Genomic DNA, 7,233 nt, shown 5'->3' with positions numbered 1-7,233 from the left:
ATCTCAGGATGCCTCCATCATTATGAAGGTAGTTCATAATAAACAAGACTCCACGTGCTCCAAGTGCTCCTTGTGCACTAGGAGCCTGAACAATGCAGAAGGAAAACAGAGCCACAGCGCTCTTCCACTTCATTGTGGGTACCACATAGACTGAAAAGAGTTGAACACAGAGTTGCACTCTCTGATTTGAGGACATATCTGTCAAATTAATCTGTAGTTTAAAGTCTGGGAAACAAAGGCAGGATTTAGTTTTTCTAACTGTGATTCCCCATTTCTGTCAAGACCTGAGTGCCCATGACTTGCTGCAAAGAGATTAATCTATATTTTTCAAGAGCTTATATAACCAAAAGAATGAGGAATGTAGAAAAGCTGATATAGTGGCTCTGTAGAGAAAACTCTCGCTGCTCTTGCTGCTTTGGCGTGGGGAATCCAGATCACTTCAAACAACATAACCGTACAGCACACGTGAGGGGTATTGATTCCACCAGCATGCACTAGTGTGGAGCAAAATCTCATTCATTCAGATTCAAGGGATATCCCCTCTTCCTTTCCCAGAACCATGGTTTCAGTCTTGACATTATATTTCGGCTGTCATTGCGTCCTCATGCCAGAGCTCACATGGTTGTGAGGGGACAAAACCAGCCTGGGACTCGCTGCATATTGCAGAGTTGAAGGCAAAACCTGACTATTGATGATGAAGGAGGGCACTCGCACACCCAGATATTTTCATTTCTGCCTCACCCATTCTCTCAGGTTTCCTTCTTTGCACCAAGTTTATGTAATCCTGAATGAGGGAGAGTAAAGTCAGGAAGATTGCAAAGTTTAGGATGAGCATCTCCATCTCCAAGGCCAGGAGAGGCAGCTGCAATGGACATTAGCAGCAACCAGAGCAGCCTGGATCTGCTGGGCTGAAGTGATGCTCATCTGATCCCCCTGCATACTTCTTACAGCCTCCTGGTGGAACAGGCTGCCATGCAGTAAATGCATGCACAAGTCCCATCTCATCTGAGAATTTAGGAAATCATCAGCTTAGCGCTAGTCACCTGGCAGAGGAGGTAGAGAGCTGTCCTCCGCTGCTCATCAGATCATTTCAGTGGCCTTCTGTGGGGTTCCCAATTTGGTTGTGCAAGTGAATGAATAATCAACAGTTCTGTCTAGCGGTCTCAGCACAGAAGTTGGCAGCCGAGACCTTTTGGGCTCTAGTCCCTCAGCTGACACCGAGTGCATTTCTGGTTGAGCAAGTCACTCAGTGTCTTTGTGTTAGCCTTTCTGCTTCTGTGCAGCACTGTGCACACACTGACTGCTCTATTAGTCAGCTCAGATGGATGTTGGGAGGATTAGACTCACTTAGAGAAGAAACGGCTGAGAGGGAAAAATGCCTTCCTACGGCTGAACTTCATTAAAACTTTCTTCTTCTATGAATTTTGTGCAAGAAGGACTGTAAGTCTTCATAAATAGATACATTCTTCATTCTTATTTTGAATTTCTACAGGGAACAGTCCAATATCTGCCTTTTTTCACCATGGTTTACTGAAGAGAGACACCTCCTTTACAACTTTCCCAGCAATAAAAGCACATAAAACATAATCCCCTTAAGTATTGCTTGCCACCTGCACATGGTGTCCAGGCCAGCCTCGTTCTCCCACATGGAGTTTTCAACACAAGCTCTCATTCAGTTGCTAGACACTATCATGTCTGGTTTCAAGATTGCTCACCTCTTCCTGTGGAGGAGGTTGTAGTCATTGAGTGTGTTCCTGCAGAGAAACAACTGGACTGTCTATTTCTATGTCCTTGTGACATGGAGGAAACTATAAAACATTGGTTGTTTGCTCTTAGATTAATTCCCAACACCGCTAGGCAGAAAAGCAGCAAAAGAGAGTGGTCCTATGGCATCGTAAATCCAAAGTGAAAGGAAAAACGGGACCAAAGTGAATTTAACTACAAGATGGGATGTTTAACCAAGTCCATTCTTACCTCACCATTTAAAAGCACCCAAACAGTAAGGACTAGGAAATAGCCAGCAAGATTCATACAATCATAGAATGGATTGATTTGAAAGATGATCTATTTCCAATCACCCTGAAATGGGCAGGGGCACTTTCCACTACACCAGGTTGCTCAAAGGCCCATCCAACCTGGCCTTGAATACTCCCAGAGATGGCGCAGCTTCAGCTTCTCTGGGCAACCTGTGCCAGTGTCTCACCACTCTTATGGTGAAGAATTTTTTCCTAACAGCTAATATAAATCTACTCTCTGTCAGTTTGAAGCCATTCCCCCTTGTCCTGTCACTACACACCCTTGTAAAAAGTCCCTCTCCAGGTTTCTTGTACCCCCTTTAGGTACACGAAGGCTGCTGTCAGTTCTCACTGGAGCCTTCTCTTCTACAGGCTGAAGAAGACCAAATGCCTCAGCCTGTCTTCATAGCAGAGGTGCTTCAGCCCTCTGAGTTCAGGAAGCTACCAGCCTAAATACAGTCAGTCATCAGCCAAAGATCAGAAAAATTGGACACATGCAGTTATGCTGTATGGGGAACTTCTTGTTACCTAAAACATTTAGACAGATTCAAGGGATTTTTTTGGTCTCTTGACAATCCGAGCATCAAAGGGAAGACAGAGTTTTCTAAATACATCATTTTGTCCTCCTTTGTCTATAATTTGAAAAATAAACAGGGATCACAGTCCTTATGGAACTTTCAATGAGGTTTGTGCCCTTGATATGTGAAAGCATATTCAGAACACAGAATATTTCTACATGTACGTGTCTAAGAAAACAAGTTGTAGTTGGCTATAGCCAACAAAAAACATTCATAGATGAATAAAGGCTTTCCCTTTAGTAGCCTCCCTGCTGTGAAGATAGAAGGTGCTCCAAGACTCAGCTCCATCATTCACTCTTGCCAGGCATTACATACCACAGAGCTGTTTTACCAAAGGAAGCAAACTCACGGTACACTTCCAACAGAACAAGAACAAAAATGTCACTGCAGCTCAAGCTTGTGTAGCCAGAAAAGGAACGGTGAAGTTTTGCCTTTGGATTCCCAAGATCACAGGACCCAGCACACCACTGCCTGTCCTTGGGAATGTTTTCAGTGCTCTTTAGATTACTAATGGGAGACCTGCCATAGCAAGCCCAAGGCCAAGCCCTGTCACATCTGCCTGTGCATGGGTGGTGTGGCACTGCATGGGGAAGGCAGCGACTGATGAAGATGCCGCCCATGGCTGTACCTTGCTGCAAGTGCCTGATTGCAACATGTGAGCAGTGCCCTGTGCCCAGCTGCTCCTCACAGCCCACAAGAACCAGCTGTGTAAGAGCCCATCATGCCAGAGCACACAGAGCAGCTGATGATCTACCACTAGAACAAAGATACATTTGCTGAGCTGCTGACAGAGTTACAGCCACCACAGCATCTCCCTTTTCACAGGACAGGTGTTCCTTTCTGCAGAGACTCTGAAGACCAAACCCTGCCCCAGTGAAGGCAACAAGAGTTTTGCAGAAACCTACAAGATATAGGGGTCAGTCCTACAAGGATCCTTTAAAAACCAGATTGAAACATTTCCCGATTATTTCTTCATAAAGAAGGAGAGCGGGCTTAATTCCAATACACCACCTCGATTTCCAGGCACTGGTTGTGATAACGTTAGCTAACACTTCTCTGCCCACTCCACCATTCTAAAGCTGGTTCTGCCAGGGGCTAAACAAGGGGGCTGCAGACCAGCAGGACACTTGAACATGTACTTGACGTCAAGAATAGCTGTAAATCTTGTTGAATGCTGAATGTTGTGCTTTCCTGAACCAGAGCCAAAGTGCTCCACCCCTTGCCAGCTCTTCAGGTTAGCAGCAAACAAGTCTCTCCTGGAAATGCTGAATAAAGCCCTTCATACAGTATGCAAGTGGTTCCACTAACTCCATGTGTATTATGTCATTCTTCTACATAGACATGAATGGGTCAGTTCAGGATATTCTGTTTCAAGCCCCTTCTATTTTTAGGAGTTCTTGCCTATACTTTGTGACTGTGATCCAAGCCCCTTGTTGCATGGAGAGAGACATCCAAAATGAGCAGGACCGGGGATCCATTATCTTTAGTAATAGTGTTAACGTTGAAGCTGTTGGGTTTAACATTATCCCCACTGTGTTCTCTGGCTCGCATTTTCTCTGTTGTGTTTTGTTTCTCAGCCCTCTACCAATTCTCTCATCCAACTGGAATAGCTTCTCTCATCCAACAGGATTGGGAAAGAACTGCCAGGCGTTGGTGGTATAGTGGTTAGCATAGCTGCCTTCCAAGCAGTTGACCCGGGTTCGATTCCCGGCCAACGCAGAGCTCCCTTTTGGGGTGCTGTGTCACTGGAACAGGTTGCCAGAAGAAAAGTGGTAAGTGCTCCATCCTTTGCAGTGTTCAAGGCCAGAATGAACAGGGCTTTGAGCAATCTGATCTAGTGTGAGGCATCCCTGTCCATGGCATGGCAGTTGGAACTTGAAGAACTTAACATCTTTTCCCAACTCTAACCATTCTATGATAGTGTGAATCTATGAGGGGATGCCAAAATGACTTAGAAAACATTTTTTCAAGGTTCCATATAATAGTCCACAGGAATGGTCTATTAGCATTAAAATTCCAGAGTACTGAAACACGTTAAAGATAAGCATGCCATCGATGTGAGTCGAGAAAGCGTACCACTGCAACATCACTTTTGGTCTTCACATTGCATAGAAACCTTTGACTATGTACACCATACGACATGCCATACTGTATTATTCAATCAGTGCAGTTCCCTTTTCTATGCTTACTTCTGTTTTATCCCTAAGGATGCACAGCACATTCCAACAAGACAAAGCAATTCAAACCTCTATTCCCAGGCTAAAAGAACCACCGATAGCTGTCTGTCTACTGCAATCAAGCAAAACAGGAGAGTATTTGCTTAATGCTCCAAGTTGGCACCACTGTGATTTCACCCATTATCTAGCCAGTTCTCTTATTCTGTAGGATTGCACTCTCTGACTAAAGCAACTTTTCTAAAGACATTTAATTGTTTGGAATCAAAGCCAAAATTCCATGTCTTTATAGGTTTCCAAGAGTGTCCAAAAGCAACTGACAATGATCCAGTTGCTGATTCTCCATAGTGCCTTATAAAAGTTATATTGCCAGGTTCCTGTATTCTTGGCTGCCATTCAGGTGTCACAGCCAACACTGCAAAAGCTCAGGAGTCCGGGGGCCAGCAGCTGGTGAACACACTCACAGCCTTGGTGTCCTCAGGCTCCTGGTGTACCTCCAGACCTCCAGTGTTTGCACCAGGCAATAGAGAAGAACCCTGGGTGTGTTGAGGCACTGGTAGCAATTGATCCCTCATGGAGAGCAGACCTTAGCATAGAATCATAGAATCATAGAATAGTTAGGGTTGGAAAGGACCTTAAGATCATCAAGTTCCCACCCCCCTGCCATGGGCAGGGACACCTCACTCTAAACCATATTACCGAACGCCTCGTCCAACCTGGCCTTGGACACTGCCAGGGATGGAGCATTCATAACCTCCCTGGGCAACCTATTCCAGTGCCTCACCACCCTAACAGGAAAGAATTTCCTCCTTATATCCAATCTAAACTTCCCCTGTTTAAGTTTTAACCCATTACCCCTTGTCCTATCACTACAGTCCCTAATGAAGAGTCCATCCCCAGCATCCCTTCATCTCCATTGTTTTCCAGAAGTGGTGAAGCTCTGCGCTCCTGCAGTGAACCTTCAGCTCTTCTTGTCTTGGGGCACCTTTGCTCCTGATATTTTAATAGATCAGATGGATCTTCATTGCTCCCTTCCTATTTAAAGCCAGGCCATGTGTGCTTTTCTCTCAGGAACCCCAAGATACAAAGTCCAATCAAGCATTGTAAAATTAGCATTATATTGAACCAGTCTTTACGTTTTATATATATAAGGGAAAGTTATAAAGTTACAGACACGTATGCCTTGCTTCTGGCTTCTAAACAATAGGGGAAACTCCCAGCTCTCTTTACCTCAAATCTACTGGTTTTGATTATGGAAGCTTTTATTATTTTTATTGCTCTCCTCTGCATTCTCTCCCCATTTGTCAGCTTTGCTTTCATAACTCTTGTGGTTGCTGATGACCAGCATCACAGTAAATCCTGCTTGCACTTTCTTTCCAAAAAGGCTGGTCCGGAGATTTGATCAATTTAAATGTACTGACATGTATCTGCTTGTCCAATGCCCAGCTTCAGGAAAGACAAAGTCATTGCGGACACATCACCACAGATATATGGACCAGCTGTTATAAGATCAGTCCCTTCTATGTCACAGCCTCTCAGGCAGCCTTCCAGTCTGGAAGCTTGAGAGGATGCATTTCAGATCAAGCAACAAAGGGACGATGTGGATGGGAATTAAAGGCTTTGAAATAAAAGCCATGCATCAACCAATGGGTCACAGGATCTGTGAGCTATTTTGCCTCTCAGACCTCCCCAGCAATGGGACATACGAATGTGCTCTAGACATAGAAACCACTTGCAAAGAATCCCAAGTTCCCTTTGGACTGGTTATGAGAAAGAGTTTCACAAAACCTCATCTGACACAGCAGCAGTGTTCAGTTACCCCTAGATTCAAGCTGATGGCAGCACAGACTGTAAGCACTCCTGAGTGAGGTCTGCACCTGGACAGGATAGAACACAGACTATAGAGTCAGACTTATACTCTGACTCGGGGATATATCTGCCAGCCTCAGGGACCCACATGATGGAGTAGATGCCTTTGCCTGCACAGGCTGGGTAGATGTATAGCATGGAACACAGAGGTATTCAGGAATGCAGGCGTGGGCCCACAGCACTGTACTTGTGGAATGGAAACCTCTGTGCCACACTGGCTATCAACTGATCTGGGATTAGTTTATGGAGACCTGGCCCAGATTAGTTGGGATTGCACCCTTCGGCTAAATTGATAACTCACACACGAACTTTTTAGACTTTTCCACCCTTCTGCATCTCTATCACCATGCTGGTAGTTCATAATAAACAAGATATTTTTAGAGATATGATGGTACTCTTCCTCTTGTACTGTTTAGGCCTCAAAGAATAAAATACCAGTGGTGACATTTCAGAGCACCGGTATCTTGTCATGATAGACAGGTAAAGATAGCAAGATTCATAAACCTTGAATATGGCTCAGATATGGGTAAAGCATCTGTGTGGTTACATTAATTGGAAGCTAAATGCAAACACCTCGGGGGACTCATTAACATTTAA

At 44.7% G+C, this 7,233-nt stretch overlaps 1 non-coding gene across 1 annotated transcript; it reads left to right on the top strand.

Moving 5' to 3' along the window:
* Nucleotides 1-4,240: 4,240 nt before the first annotated feature.
* Nucleotides 4,241-4,312, top strand: TRNAG-UCC (transfer RNA glycine (anticodon UCC)). The gene has a single exon. It is a non-coding gene; the product is annotated as a tRNA-Gly (tRNA).
* The last annotated feature ends 2,921 nt before the right edge of the window (nt 4,313-7,233 follow it).

The sequence above is a fragment of the Neopsephotus bourkii genome, unplaced genomic scaffold (genome assembly GCF_033783945.1).
Source record: "Neopsephotus bourkii isolate Nb327-2 ecotype Australia unplaced genomic scaffold, CSIRO-AGI_Nbou_v1 NB_1589, whole genome shotgun sequence".
NCBI classification, from domain to species: domain Eukaryota; kingdom Metazoa; phylum Chordata; class Aves; order Psittaciformes; family Psittacidae; genus Neopsephotus; species Neopsephotus bourkii.
Note: the sequence above shows the minus strand (reverse complement) of the source record. Positions and strands in the feature narration are given on the sequence as shown.